The 13,725-nt window shown below is 46.7% G+C and overlaps 1 long non-coding RNA gene across 1 annotated transcript; it reads left to right on the top strand.

Annotated features, from left to right (window-relative positions):
• The first annotated feature begins 2,292 nt into the window (after positions 1-2,292).
• On the top strand, positions 2,293-13,558 carry LOC137443598 (uncharacterized). Its single transcript, XR_010987958.1, has 3 exons — positions 2,293-2,515; positions 6,952-7,029; positions 12,299-13,558. It is a non-coding gene; the product is annotated as an uncharacterized lncRNA (long non-coding RNA).
• The last annotated feature ends 167 nt before the right edge of the window (positions 13,559-13,725 follow it).

The following is a 13,725-nucleotide window of genomic DNA, read 5'->3' as shown; positions in this document are numbered from 1 at the left end:
AATGTGCTGCCCAGGGAGGTGGTGGAGTCACCATCCCTGGAGGTGCTTAGGAAGAGCCTGGATGAGGCACTTGGTGCCATGGTTTAGTTGATTAGAAGGTGTTGGGCGATAGGTTGGACTCGATGATCTCAAAGGTCTTTACCAACCTGTTTTATTCTAGTCTATTCTACTCAGTGGGACAAAAATTCCATGTGCACTGGAGCTTCTCCATGGCAAGCAGGGAGATTTGACTTCATTTTCATCAATGAGAGATGCTAGAGATGTAAGAATGTGCCTTTCCTGTACGCTGCAGTGCTTGCTTAGGCTGGAAGCAGACCTGCAGCACTTGTATGGCCCCTCCCAAGCAAATGCAACTGCTTCCTGCTTGGGCTGTTGAGCAGGGGTGGAGAGCCTGCTCTCAGTATGCCAGGGTGCTATATACTGCTTTGCAAACTCTGGTCTTCCTGGTGTCCCTGGGAGTCTGATCCAGTATGTGCAGGTACATTGTGGAATGAATAAGCAGCACACAGATAGGTTTACCGATTCAGTGGGTCAAGTGAGAGCATGTTACTGTTGCTCTGCATTAGAAGTAGCTTGTCTGTACTCCCTAGCCATGCTCAGACTTGACCCTGAAGAAAAAGAAGGATGCTGGGACTTGTGCATGCAGCCTCTTCCCTGGTGTGCTCAGCAGTGCACAGTAAGCTTGGGCATTAAAAGTTTATGACAAACTGCCGAATATAAAGAGAACTAATGTCTGGAGCCTTGTTCTAATGCAGCCAAGAGGTTAGAAAAACAAATCTGGTGCAGGGAGGTCTAAAGGATTTCTTTGGACTAGGTACAGCTCAGGGATGATGGAGACATACCCAGTGGGAGTGAGACAAGACTATGCCATTGCTTTCTTAGAACTTGCCCCACCTTAAGGTGTTTTTCCATCCACAGCAATGTCGCTGGGAGATGCTGCAGTGACACAGCCAGGTTTCCTCTGCCAGGGCAATGCCCTGGACCCTTCCCACCCCCCAGTGGGCAGCATAAGTTTGCCATTTGCATGGCAGGGACTTGTACCTGCCCCAAATCCTTATCAGAAGTGTAGCTCCTGTGGGTGGCTTTCATGGTTCCACCACAGGCTGGCACAGATCCTGAAACACATCCAGCTTTTATTGATACTGCTGTGGTATGTGTGTTCTGGATAGAGCTGTCCCACCTTGGGATGCTGTGACCAGGGTCGGGGAAATTGCAGTGGTCAGTTCATGCATTTGAAGCAGTACACTAGAAAAATGGAGGTCTGAACGGATCTGCAGTGAGCTCGACGCCGTGGGTACACCTACACAGCCTTTTCTGTCTCTGCCTGAGATCCCAGCGTTTATCCAGCAGTGAAACGGTTAACCGCAGGACTAATTGGCTCGGAGAGCTCCAGTCCTTTTGCAACAGATTATTGGCATGCTGGTAAAAGCAGCTCCCTTCTTCCCTTCCCCCATCATTATAAAAACATGTACTGCAGCGAGAAACCAAATACCACATGGCTCCCTGCTCGGAGCCCATCAGCGCTCCAGCCCCAGCCTTGCTACAAAAGTCCCTTTATGTTTGGGAAGCGGAGGGAGAAAATTCTGGAAAGCCAAAGATCGCGGTGATAGCAGCTCGATCAGCAGATTGGTTTGCACAGCACAGGGGGCCGGAGCCCAGAGCCCCCTGTCCCAGCCCGGCCGTCTCCCAGCCCGCCCCACAGCAGCGTGGGCAAGAGTCCCTCCCGGGCGCTCCGCAGGGCTGCAGGCGGATGGCGAAGGCTGGCTCTGGGCACAAGGAGAGCTCTCTGCGCCCAAGGAGAGCTCTCTGCGCCCTGCGGGCTTTCTGTCAGCTCACGGCTTTGCCCAGAGCTCTCGGGAGTCGTGCAAAGAGAGGAAAAGGAAAGCTTAAAAATAAATAAATAAATAACCCCCCCACACACCCCCCAACAAAATAACCTAGAAGGGGAAAAAAGCTGAGTCTGTGCCCCCCTGCAGGGCCGGGAGCGCTTGCAGGCAGCTGTCTCCAGAGGCAGTCGCCATTTCGTGAAGCGGCATTAGTGCAGCAGCAGGAGACATGTTGTGTGCGTGGCACTTTGTGCTGTACGCTTTTCTTTCTTTCCTCCTTGCGGGCAGTCAAGAGGTTTATTTCTTTCACTTTCACCCCTTTTCAGAGCAAAAGCTTTACTTATATATAGATATATAACTTTTGAAAAGTAGTAACAAGTTAAAAAAAGAAGGAAACAAGGAGGAAAGTTCTGCTGAGTGCATGGCAGAGTGCAACTAAAATCAGGTCCCTGTCCAACAAGCAGACTGGAAGGTTTCAGAAGTGTAGCACGGTTCTAAAAACGCCACGGAGCCTGTAGTGAGGCTAACCAGCACAGCTGAGGTGTTCAGGGGAAATGCAGACGATCAGCTATGGTTTGAAGAGCTTTGTTTCCAGTGTAAAAAGCTGCCCTGCCCTGGCTGGTCTGTGCACACATGGTACTGTCCCTTCTTGATTTGCAGGGGCTGACTTGACTTCCAGGAATTGAAATGTGAGTTTGGATAGAATATCTCAAACTACTTGCTGTTTGATCAAAAGAGAAAATACTGATTGTGGCAGGAATGAGGTCAGGCTGAATCCCCTGCAGCATAAAACTCACAGCAAGCAACACTTTTGGGTTCTTTTTTTTTTGTTAAGGGTCTTCTGCGTTGGATTTTTCTTTCTTGTTTTTTTCTTTCCCCCACTCCAGGATCTTTCACTTGCAAAATACATTACAAGGCTCATTTGTTTAACAAGTCTTTGGGAGCTGGGAGAGGCAGCATTAGTGCTGCTGTTTGGGAATACAAGCGAGATCGCTGCATTTGATTTTGGTTTTGTGTCACTATTCTCTACTGTCAGAATCAGGAAGAGCTGCTCATTTATTTTTCATGTAAGCTGTATTTTTATCCTGGCTTCTCGAGGAGGCACCAGCATATGAAATTGTGCTGTTAGAGGCCTTAAGCTTTTGATCTGATGTTCAGCTTCAACAAAATTCAGTTTGCTTTCAGTGCACTTTGGAGGAGGCTTTAGTTCATGCTTTAACAGAAGCACTGCTCTGTCTCCATAACCTGCAGCCTCCTGCTCTTCCACTGAAGAATAGCTACAAACTGAGTGCAAAGGCTTTTCTGCTTTACTTGCCCACCAAGCAGTCAGCACCTGTGCCAGCTGACCAGGCAGTAAGATATAGCTCAGAAACATCACAGCCTCTGCCTGAGGATGGTGCAGAGTGGGGATGCTGCAGCAATGCAGTGCTAGCTGGGTGTGCAGCTGCCCACCAGCAGCAAAGCAGGCCTCACAAAAGGCTTGATCACTTCTAGCTATGGGACTCCAGTCCAAACTGGGATTGACAGAAGCATAAGTCATATTTAAAACCAAGGGTAAGGTTCCTCCATGTCAGCTGCAGTTGAATTTAGCAAGGTCTTCGATCTCCTCTCTCTGGGTCTAAAAGAATGGCTTCTTTCCAAGCCTGTCACCCTACAAAGATTTCAGAGTCAGTGGTTCCTTCATTACAGAAAAGCAATGCAAAGAAACCTTTTGGCCTCCTCGAGATCATTTGTTCTCTTTATTGCCCTTTTGTACTCTGCTGAGGTTCCATTAAACCTGTGGGTCAACTGTAAGTTGTCCATTGTGCACCAGTGACATAGATGTACACCAGTGGACATAAGAGTACAGCGCTCAGCTATCAAGTTCATGCACAGCTTTGGTTTGTTTGTGTCAGACCAGGCATTAGAATACAAAGCATAAACCAGTTTTCATACACTTCCCCAACACACACTAAATATGACTTTATGAACTTCTTAATTATATCTTCTCCTACACTGAATTTTATTTCATTAGCACTTACTGAGTAGACTTCAACTTCATTTTTTTTGGCTCCAATTTTCATTCTCTTGTGTGTGTATGTGTGCATATATATGTGTGTGTGTGTATATAAAGATAATCCTTTATTAATTCTTTGAAAGCTCAGATTGTATTCATGAAGTAAAAGTACTGTTCCTGAATATTCATTACCAGCACCTGATATGGTAGCCAGGAGCACTATATCTTAATAACTGGAGTTTAAGGAGAAAAATTAATCAGACAGTTATTAAAGTCCCAGTGTTTCATTTTTGTTCATGTTAGGATTCTAAATTATTCAAGCATTTGACTCAATTTCCTCCACATACAAACTCATCTTCTCCCTAAGTTTTTTGTCTCCAAGGTGTTCTGTGGTCTTCTTTATCTTACACACTAGGTCAGAGTGTTCAAACGTGCTGGTTAATACAGTAACAAGTGTGGCTTGTACCAGGATTGAATGCACATCTCTGCTATGAGGACAGGCTGAGGGAGCTGCTGTTGTTCAGCCTGGAGAGAAGACTCCAGGAGGACCTTTTAGCTGCCCTGCAATACCTGAGGGCATCCTACAGGAAGGCTGCAGAGGGACTTTTCCTGAGGGTGTCTAGGGACAGGACAAGGGGGAATGGTTTGAAGCTGAGGGAGAGTAGCTTTAGACTGGATCTGAGGAAGTTCTTCAGTAGGAGGGTGGTGAGACTCTGGAATAGGCTGCCCAGGGAGGTTGTGGATGCCTCCTCTGGGGGGGTGTTCAAGGCCGGGTTGGATGAAGCCTTGAGCAGCTGAGTGAGAGGCATCCCTGCTCATGGCAGGGAGGTTGAAGTAGATGATCTCTGAGGTCCCTTCTAACCTAAACCATGATAGGATTTGGTTCTACTTAAGCCTAACATCTGGTCTCTTGGTGTTCATCCCCTTTAGTATATAGAATATTGACTAAGAGGTGCAGTACCTAGCATGAATGAATGTCTATTATTCCTTTTGCCATTATTGATAAAACCAGGCAAGAAAAAGAAATGCTGGGGAAAACAGAACAGTGCTGCAGTTATACCTGCATGTGTGAAACTGCATGCTTGCTCCAACTCTTGAAATGTAAACCTCTGCCTGGTGTTCTCTTTCCCTTCTGTGGACCGGGTTAGTTCATTTCAGTCCTGTTTGCCAAGTGCCTTCTCATTCCTGAATTCACTTCATATGCTTCCAAAGTCTTAGGAGGACAACATTCAGTTTAGACACCTCAGGAAAAACCTAAAGTGATTTCACTGTACCTAAATGTAATTACTCAGTGCCTAATTAAAGGCATAGGCACGTAACTTAAGAGCAGCTTTTGTCCTTAAATTAAATGTTTCAGACCTTAAAACAAGACATATTTGTAGAGAGAGGTAAAGGCTTCTTGTTAAATCCACTATTAAATCCTGAAGAAAGTTAAGCTGCATTTTGGGCACATGGAACCTTGTTTGGGTCCTCTGCTAGGTGAAATTGGGATGAAAGTTGCAGCCAGGTATTTCAGACAGTGATCAAGAGCTGTGGCTGTCTCACCCAGGATGTTCTGCATTACTTCTGCTGCTTTAACTGAACAAGAAGCCATTGACCTCATTTTGTGACAGGACTGTACCAACTGTGTTTTCCTGTGGTGCTTACACGTTCTCACCAGCTCACCTTCTAAGGCTAAGCTTTGACTAACTATGTAAAAAAACCTCACACTGTGAAGGATTTCAAGTTGAGACAAGATTATCATCATTAATGGCTTGGTCAGAGAGAAAGAGGTTTTGTTTCCACATGCAAATCTGTTGCCTGCAACAGTTCAAGCTGTTTGTTCTGGAGTTTAGATGGACCACATGCCCGACATGCACAAAACCGCTTCAGTCCCTGGGCTGCTGAGCTCTCCCAGCTGGATAAAGCTCTGGCAGGAGCCAGTTCATAGTGAATCAAGCTCAGCAAGAAAATACAAAAGCTCATGGGAAACATCAGTCTGACACAGAAGCTATTTCTGTTCAGGTGACATACTAATCCAAGCGTGTCCCTGATATAGTATCACTACATCAAGAATTGATTGGGTTGCACAGCTGACAAGTATTGACAAGTATGAAGAAGTTTGTTCTGAGCTACCAAGATGAGTGGCTTTCTCTTTTGTGTATGTGGCACGTTCCAAGGGGGTGATTCGCTGGTTTGTCAGCCTGCCTATACAATTTACAAAAGTATATGCCTGTAAGATTTCAGAAGTAAAAGCCCAAGGTTTCCTCTCACTGCATGTGGCAATTTGCTGAATAATGCATCATTTTGCCAGCTATTATACAGCAATCAATACAATGCCCTACGGTGCTACCTGTGCACGAGAGACAAGAATGAAGATTGTTATGGAAACGGGCTTGAAATAAAAATCCCCCGTTTTGTCCTTGTGGGCTTGGAGGCCTGGGTTGTTGTTCTTTTCATTTTAGAGTAGCTGCAATTCATCTTATTCAATTTGAGTGAAATTCATCATGTTTGCAAGGCTAGTATGAAGCCCTTTGCTTCCAGACCTCCAGGGAGAGGTTTTCTTTTACCGAGAAGGAATACTTGTTCTGCTTGTCAGCTAAACTTTCCAAAGTCCCCACTAGAACTCACATTCAGGCTTACAGTTGGGCTTGGTTTGTCCTTATTTCTGATGTGTAAACACATACTTGTGCTGTTCCTCCCTTTTCTGATCCTATTCTTCCAACACTTAAGCATTCAAGCTGTCCTGGCCCACGTTTGCAGCGAAGAAATCTCAAGGACGAACAGCTGAATGCCTGTGGAAAATGAACTTTAGCATAATTACTGCTGTGTGCAGATAGAGAATTTCAGATTATCCAAGTTTAAAAGAAACCCAAAATGATTATTAATTTCATTGTCCAGATCTTCTATTTATTTCCTTTTTTTCACCCAGCTCTATGTAAAATCCAGATATTCTGAAGTTATTACTGCAAAGCTTTGTGTTGACTTTTTATGTAACACTTGTGGGGTAGATTGTGAAATGTCTTCATTTTGAGACATAAGATGGGTATGTGGGGGTGTACAGGAAAATGGGAGAACAATGTCTTTACTCTGAGACATAAGTCTAGGTATGGCTCTTTTAGTCTTGCCACTGCCTTTTTTGTTTTCCAGACTCTTGATAAAATGAGGATCATCTCCCAGCCCAGCAGAAAGATCCTGTAACTGCAGAACGTAGGTGCAGCCAGAATGGTAAGATGAAAAAACAGCTTACAGTTTCTACCTTCCAAAGACACTTGAAGCCCTGCCAATATGGAGGTGTTCAAGGCCAGGCTGGATGAGGCCTTGAGCAGCTGAGTCTGGTTGTGAGGTGTCACTGCCCACGGCAGACAGGCTGGAGTAGATGATCTCTGAGGTCCCTTCCAACCTAAGGCATTCTATGACTTTGTCTAATCCTTGCATGTTTCTAGTTCTCCAAGTGTCCAAGTAGCAAACTTCACCAGGCCAGAGAAGTTAAAGGGTTAGGTCACAGAAGCTGTCTTTGCATGCTGTAGCTGTAGGTGTTAAGAGTTCCTGGGAAGGTGTAGAAGTTTCTAATCTGCTTTCAGAAAGGATTTCAGTACTCAGCCAAGTGATGTCCTTTTATCCCTCGTGTACAGAGACCTGCAGTGCCTTGTTAGCACTTGTATAAAGTCTGGTGTCTGAGTAGGTACAAGCAGAATGATTAATCTACCGCGTCCCAGTCCTCTCACAGAAGTTTGCCAAGCCAAGCAGAATGGTTTGCTACCTAGAAGCTGACCTTGAAAACCAGATAACTTCATGCAGTAACAGGGGCTAAAAAGGGGGTGAAGAAACAAATTTGTTGCTGAAAAGCTCCAGCTTTCTCCACTTTAAGAAACGATTAAACATCTTACACAAACACCCAAACTCTTTATGTTCAAAAGAGTCTGGAGTTTTAAACTGTCACAAGATTTGATGAAAATAAGAGCTGCTGTATCTTTTTGAGTTGCTTTTTATGCTGTTAAGGCAATCACTGTATGTTAAGTGTTGACCAAACACAGCATAAGTACCCAGACTGACTTTTGCTTACAGTTAAGACGGCATCAACAGATAATATGGAGGCGATCTCTAATTAGAACAAAGAACTCCCAAGTTTCAAACCTCCTTAAGAAAAGTGAACTTGATTTCTCAAGAAAAATAGATTCCTTAAGTTAATAAAAACTACAAGAATGAATCTTCTCACTAGGCAACAGTTTCTGGTCTCTCTCATGCCTCGCTGTGTACAGGAAGTCATTCAAAACTGAAGCCGCAACTTGGGCAGGATATTCAGGAGCTCTTTGCTCTAAAATTTGAGCTCAGGCCACAAGAGCCTGTGTACAATAACAACAGTGATTCTTCCATGCATTGTGACCAACAAGTGCAAAATTTGCTTGGGAAGAGCAGTTCAATCCTACAGAAGATGTTGGTTTCTCACTTCCATTGCATATTTATGCTTTTTATTGATGACTTACTTTGAAAACAGGAATCAAAAGAGCTGAATCTTGGTTAAAATTGCTTCATTCTGAATAAATCCAAAACCCACCAGAGTTTGGCTTAGCAGATGGAAAGGGTTTTTTTCTTTCCTTACCATATGTTTATGATACTGATAAGAAGTTGTTTCTAGTTATTCATGTTAATAAATCTTTTCCTTGCTGCTCACAAGACTCATCTTTCTAAACATGAGCACCAGAAGAGCGTAGTAAAGTCACCATATTAACATCATCTTAGTTTTCAGTGTGAAACCCAAGGAACAAAAAGGGCATCTGCAAAAGTTCTCTCTGTGTAGATGTGTTTGCAATTATTCATTACAAGCTGGAACAAAAGTCTGGGTCTGAATTCCAGTTCCAGGCCTAGAGGAGAATGAACAGCAAGAGCTGATGGGTAGAATTGGGATTTTTATCCTTGCTGCTGCTATTGCTTGTCTTGTGACAGTAGCAAAAAGCTTTAGCAAGGATCAGTACGCTGCCCTCAGCTTCACCAGGGGAGTTGGAACCACACTTAGAGCTTTGTGTTTGCACTTGCTGTCCATGTTGCTCTGTGTCACTGCTGTGAGGAGCCCACAGATGAGAGCAGTGCAAGCACAGCAGTACTCTTACAGCATCTTTCAGCTCAGTGCTCCAAAACCCTGGATTTGCAGAAGTGTGAGAGAAGGTGAATTTGTATCTGCTTGGACAATGGTGAATTACTGAGAAAGGAGCCAGGGCAAAAGCAGATTGTTTGTTTTAGTAATACATTATGAGAAGGTCACCATGAGCTTGCAGTGTCCTCATGCAGCCCAGACGGCAAATGGTGTCCTGGGCTGCATCCAGAGGAGTGTGGCCAAGAGAGGGGATTCTGCCCCTTGACTCTGCTCTGCTGAGACCCCACCTCCAATACTGCCTCCAGTTCTGGTGTCCCCAGCATAAGAAGGACACAGAGCTGCTGGAGTGAGTCCAGAGGAGTCCACAAGGATGACCAAAGGGCTGGAGCACCTCTGCTATGAGGACAGGCTGTGGGAGGTTTGTTCAGCCTGGAAAGAAGACTCCAGGAGGACCTTTAGCTGCCCTGCAATACCTGAGGGGATCCTACAGGAAGGCTGCAGAGGGACTTTTCATGAGGGTGTTTAGAGACAGGACAAGGGGGAATGGTTTGAAGCTGAGGGAGAGTAGCTTTAGACTGGATCTGAGGAAGTTCTTCAGTAGGAGGGTGGTGAGACTGGAATAGGCTGCCCAGGGAGGCTGTGGATGCCTCCTCTGGGGGGGTGTTCAAGGCCAGGCTGGGTGAGGCCTTGAGCAGCTGAGTGAGAGGCATCCCTGCTCATGGCAGGTATTAGAGGTTACTTACAAAACCAGAAAATAGAACTTTGCTTCATTCAGGACAAACCAGCAATTTCTGTGAACACCCAGTAGCAGGAAGTTAAATGCCTACCACAAGGGAGCTTGCTGTGTTCAAAGGGCAGCTGGTATCCTGTTTGCATAATCTCTATCAAGTAGTCCTAACGATCACATTTGGCTCAGGGCCTAGAAAATTGTTACTGATTTCTCCTGGAAATTCAGCTAAAGTTTGGTGACATTGCACATCTCAATTTTGTTCAGACTCCTGTTTTCCACTTCATAAAACAGATACAGTACTTTCTGTCAAATACTGGTTGTCAGATCTCTGGCATTTTCATTGTATTTGTCTCCAAAGAGCTCTCTGCTACATTTGTACCTCATGTACTGCAGAGAAGAAGCTTCTACACCAGCCTTTGGGTATCCTCAGGTACAAAAGGGCATGTTGGGGCAAAGGAAGGACACTGCCCTGTGAAATTACAGCATGCTTTTGCCTGTTGTCCCTAAGGGATAATAACAATCTTCATGGGAGCTAGGGGGAAGGGAAAAAAAGGTTGTAAAAGAAAATAGTTCAAGTGAGTACCAGAAAGTGAGGCTGTGTGCCTCCATCTGGAATTCTAACTGCAGATGCAGTGACAAAAAAACAGTTTCCAAATTAGTAATGGAAACATTATGTTGTCTCTTTGTTATCAGACATGTGCTTCATAAAACATGGCTGAAGTCTTTAGTCTAATGATACACAAAGCAAGAAGTTCCACTGTCCCCAGCATAAGAAGGACACAGAGCTGTTGGAGTGAGTCCAGAGGAGGCCACAGAGATGATCCAAGGGATGCAACACCTCTGCTGTGAGGATAGACCAAGGGATTGGGGTTGTTCAGCCTGGAGAAGAGAAGACTGCAGGGGGACCTTAGGGCTTGCCTTCCAATATCTGGAGGCATCCTACAGGAAGGCTGCAGAGGGACTTTACATGAGGGTGTCTAGAGACAGGACAAGGGGGAATGGTTTGAAGCTGAGGGAGAGTAGGGTTAGACTGGATCTTAGGAAGAAGTTCTTCAGTGGGAGGGTGGTGAGACTCTGGAATAGGTTGCCCAGGGAGGTTGTGGCTGCCTCCTGTCTGGGGATCTTCCAAGACCAGGCTGGATGAGGCCTTGAGCAGCTGAGTATAGCTGAGAGGTGTCCCTGCCCATGGTGGGAAGGTTGGAGTAGGTGATCTCTGAGGTCCCTTCCAGCCTAAGCTATTGTAGGATTCTATGAAGGTGGGTCCTCTGGAAGAGAAGAAATAAATGGTATGGAGGAGTATTTGCAGTTCTGTAGAAATGCAGAGCTTTATAGGTAAAGTCAGTAAAGGAACTGCAGAGGCAGCAGTGTTTATGGGAAATAAAAACATGAGAAAGGAGGCCAGCAGTGCTGTGAAGAATGCAAACAAACAGACTGGTACCAGTGCACGAGCAGGGAAGGTGTCTGATGATTGCCATGGCTCTAGACACAGGGACTGTCCTTATATTCACACAGAGAGAACTCACTTGGAGCTGAGAAACAGAAGAGGATGCTTGTGTAAGCTTCTTTGGAGCTGCTCTAGGCCTTGGTGGCCAGGAAGCAAGAGAGCAGCATGGAACACATTTAATGAGGATATTAGACTTCCAGGAATTTTTTTGGTTGCATATAGCAGCGGTACAGTGACCTTTCAAAACCAATTCCATCTGTAAATGTACACAAAGACTTTTCTCTCTCTCTTTTTTTTTTTTTCCCCCCAAAGAGGATAGTTTATTATACTAGACAGTTTATTATACTAGAGAGTCTGGTCTAGTTAGAGAAAATCAGATAACAGTTTGGAGTGTGCGGGGTGAGCTTGTTCAGTTACAATCTTACACAATCCCAGCCAGAATAGTTTTACTCTTCCAAACTGCAATTATGTCTTGAATGCCAGCTCTCTTTTCTCCCTTTCCTGTGGTTATTACAAGTGATCATACTTTATATAATATTTTGCTAGAAAGGTACTTGTGTTCTGGGAAGAAACAACTGTAAATTGTACATTAAACCTCTCAGCTTGGTCCTTGCCGTGAAGTTGTACCTTGCAGTGCTGGCTGAAAACGCTGACGTACGTAGAAGTGCTTTTGCTGTGCCCTACTTTTATCTAGTTCCTGCCTTATCCTTGGCTGCCTTTCCCCTTTCTTTGCCATTGGTAGTTTTCCAAGGAGGACAGCATCTGGGTTCTATCCATGCAAACACCTTTACATAGAGTTACGCCTGACTAGCTCCACTGAGAGCAAGAGGATTAGCCTTTGCAAGAATCTGAGCAGGAATGAAGTTGTGGAAGAGGCTATCAGCTCTCCATAGTCTCTGCAGACCAGAACTTTAATCATTCTTGTGGAGTTAAAAAACAAAGGCCTTTTGCTCTTTCCTGGTGAGAAGCAGTGCCTGCTGTTCTTCTACCACACCCATGCTGTGGTACCTTTCACAGAGCACCACTGGCCCTTCTGTAAAGACAGCAAGCACCTTATCACCACTGTCTACAAGCCAGTGGATTTGTTCGTTCCTCCACTCCTGTACAAGGAGGTTGGCTTTCCCCTGTGTTTTGAAAGGAAATACACCCCTCAGCTCAGAATAATTTCTCCTCGGGAACACTAGTGAGTGATGCCTTTCAGCTAACCAGCTACTTCTGGCTTTTCCAGGACCCAGCTCAGCAGATCGGTGCTAAAGTCCAACTGCACGATTTCAAGTGCCAGACTAACTGCTGAGACCTTCCATGATGGCTTTAAGCGCTGTTGGTTTAATTGCTGCAATAACCACCCACGTTATTGGTATTAAAAAAAGGAAGAGTAAGACACCTTTCTCTCTCCCTTCAATGGAGCAAGCTGTGCAAATGAAAGGAGAAAGGCATGTAGACCCAAGTGAGTGCTGATGTAGCAAATATTAATTAGGCTGTTCTGTCATGTTTGTGGGTGTGCCTCTTGCAGGGAAACATCCTAACGGAGTGGCTGGGGACAGGCGTTCGTGACATTGGCCAAGAACGTGGGGGATGCCCCCCTCCATCCAGCTGGTATCTGAAATTGTTTCCATGGCAGTAGTCAAAATAGGAGGCAGTGTCCTGGTGAGGTTGGCATGCGAGCCAGTTTCTATGGTGTTGGCTAAATAAAGCATCCTATCTACTTTTATTTGGGTGTCTGTAGTGGTTCGGAGTGGTGCTGGGATGCTGTAGCCAGCCAGGGGTGCAGGTGCTCCGGCTCTCCCCCCCAGCAGAGCTGAGCAGCAGTGTGGGGGATACAATGCCTAGGAGAGCCAAAGCAGTTTGTAGTGTCCAGAGAGCAGGAGTTTTTGTGGCATCGCTTTGTGCTGGAGGTGGTGCCCAGGCCTGGCTGGCCGCTGGGCTGTGCCAGGGCCCAGGCTGAGCTCCCTGTCAATAACTAATGAGAACAGAGATGCTTTCTGTGGGAATGGCAAGATAGGGTGCGATAATAAACCGGGCCATTAGATGAGGGGTTCGTACAAGTGAAATCTGGGGGGGTGGCTCTCTCTGCAGACAGGCACACATGAGCGAGGGGCACCCCGGGGCAGGCCGAGGTACGAGGAGACTTCTGAAGCGTGGGCTAGGAATAAAAGGCCGTGCTGAGGCCGAGCGGGGTCACGGCTGAGATGAGGCGGGGAGACACCGAGGACGCTCCGGCCAGGTGGGACTTGCAGAGGGGATGACGCCAGCGCCCAGGGCCGCCGGCGGGGAGGGCGCCGCGAGACAACTCCCTCGGACCGCCTCCTTCCCGCCCCCTGAGGGGAGGCTCGTGCAGACGGCGGGCGAGCCTGCGGCGGGCGGGTCGGCTGGAGAAGGCATCCATGAGCCAATAGGGAGCGGCCGGCGCCGCTCGCCAACACTCGGCAGCGACCAATGGGAGGCCGCGGCCGGGGTGCGCGCGGGCCCGGGGCGGGGAGGTCGAAGAAGGGCGCGGCGCGGCCAATGGGAGCGGTGCGCGCCGTCGGGCCTGGCGGGGAGGGCGCGGCGCGGCCAATGGGGAGTGGCGCGCGGCGCGCGCGCAGGCGAGGGCGGTGCGGAGCAAAGAGGGGGGGCACCGCGCGCCGTAGGTAGGGGGCAGGGGCGCAGGCCCGC

This window comes from Melanerpes formicivorus, unplaced genomic scaffold (genome assembly GCF_026170545.1).
Source record: "Melanerpes formicivorus ecotype bairdi unplaced genomic scaffold, bMelFor1.0.p_v2 SCAF_10, whole genome shotgun sequence".
In the NCBI taxonomy this organism is placed as follows: Eukaryota; Metazoa; Chordata; class Aves; order Piciformes; family Picidae; genus Melanerpes; species Melanerpes formicivorus.
This window is presented reverse-complemented; position numbering and strand designations above follow the sequence as displayed.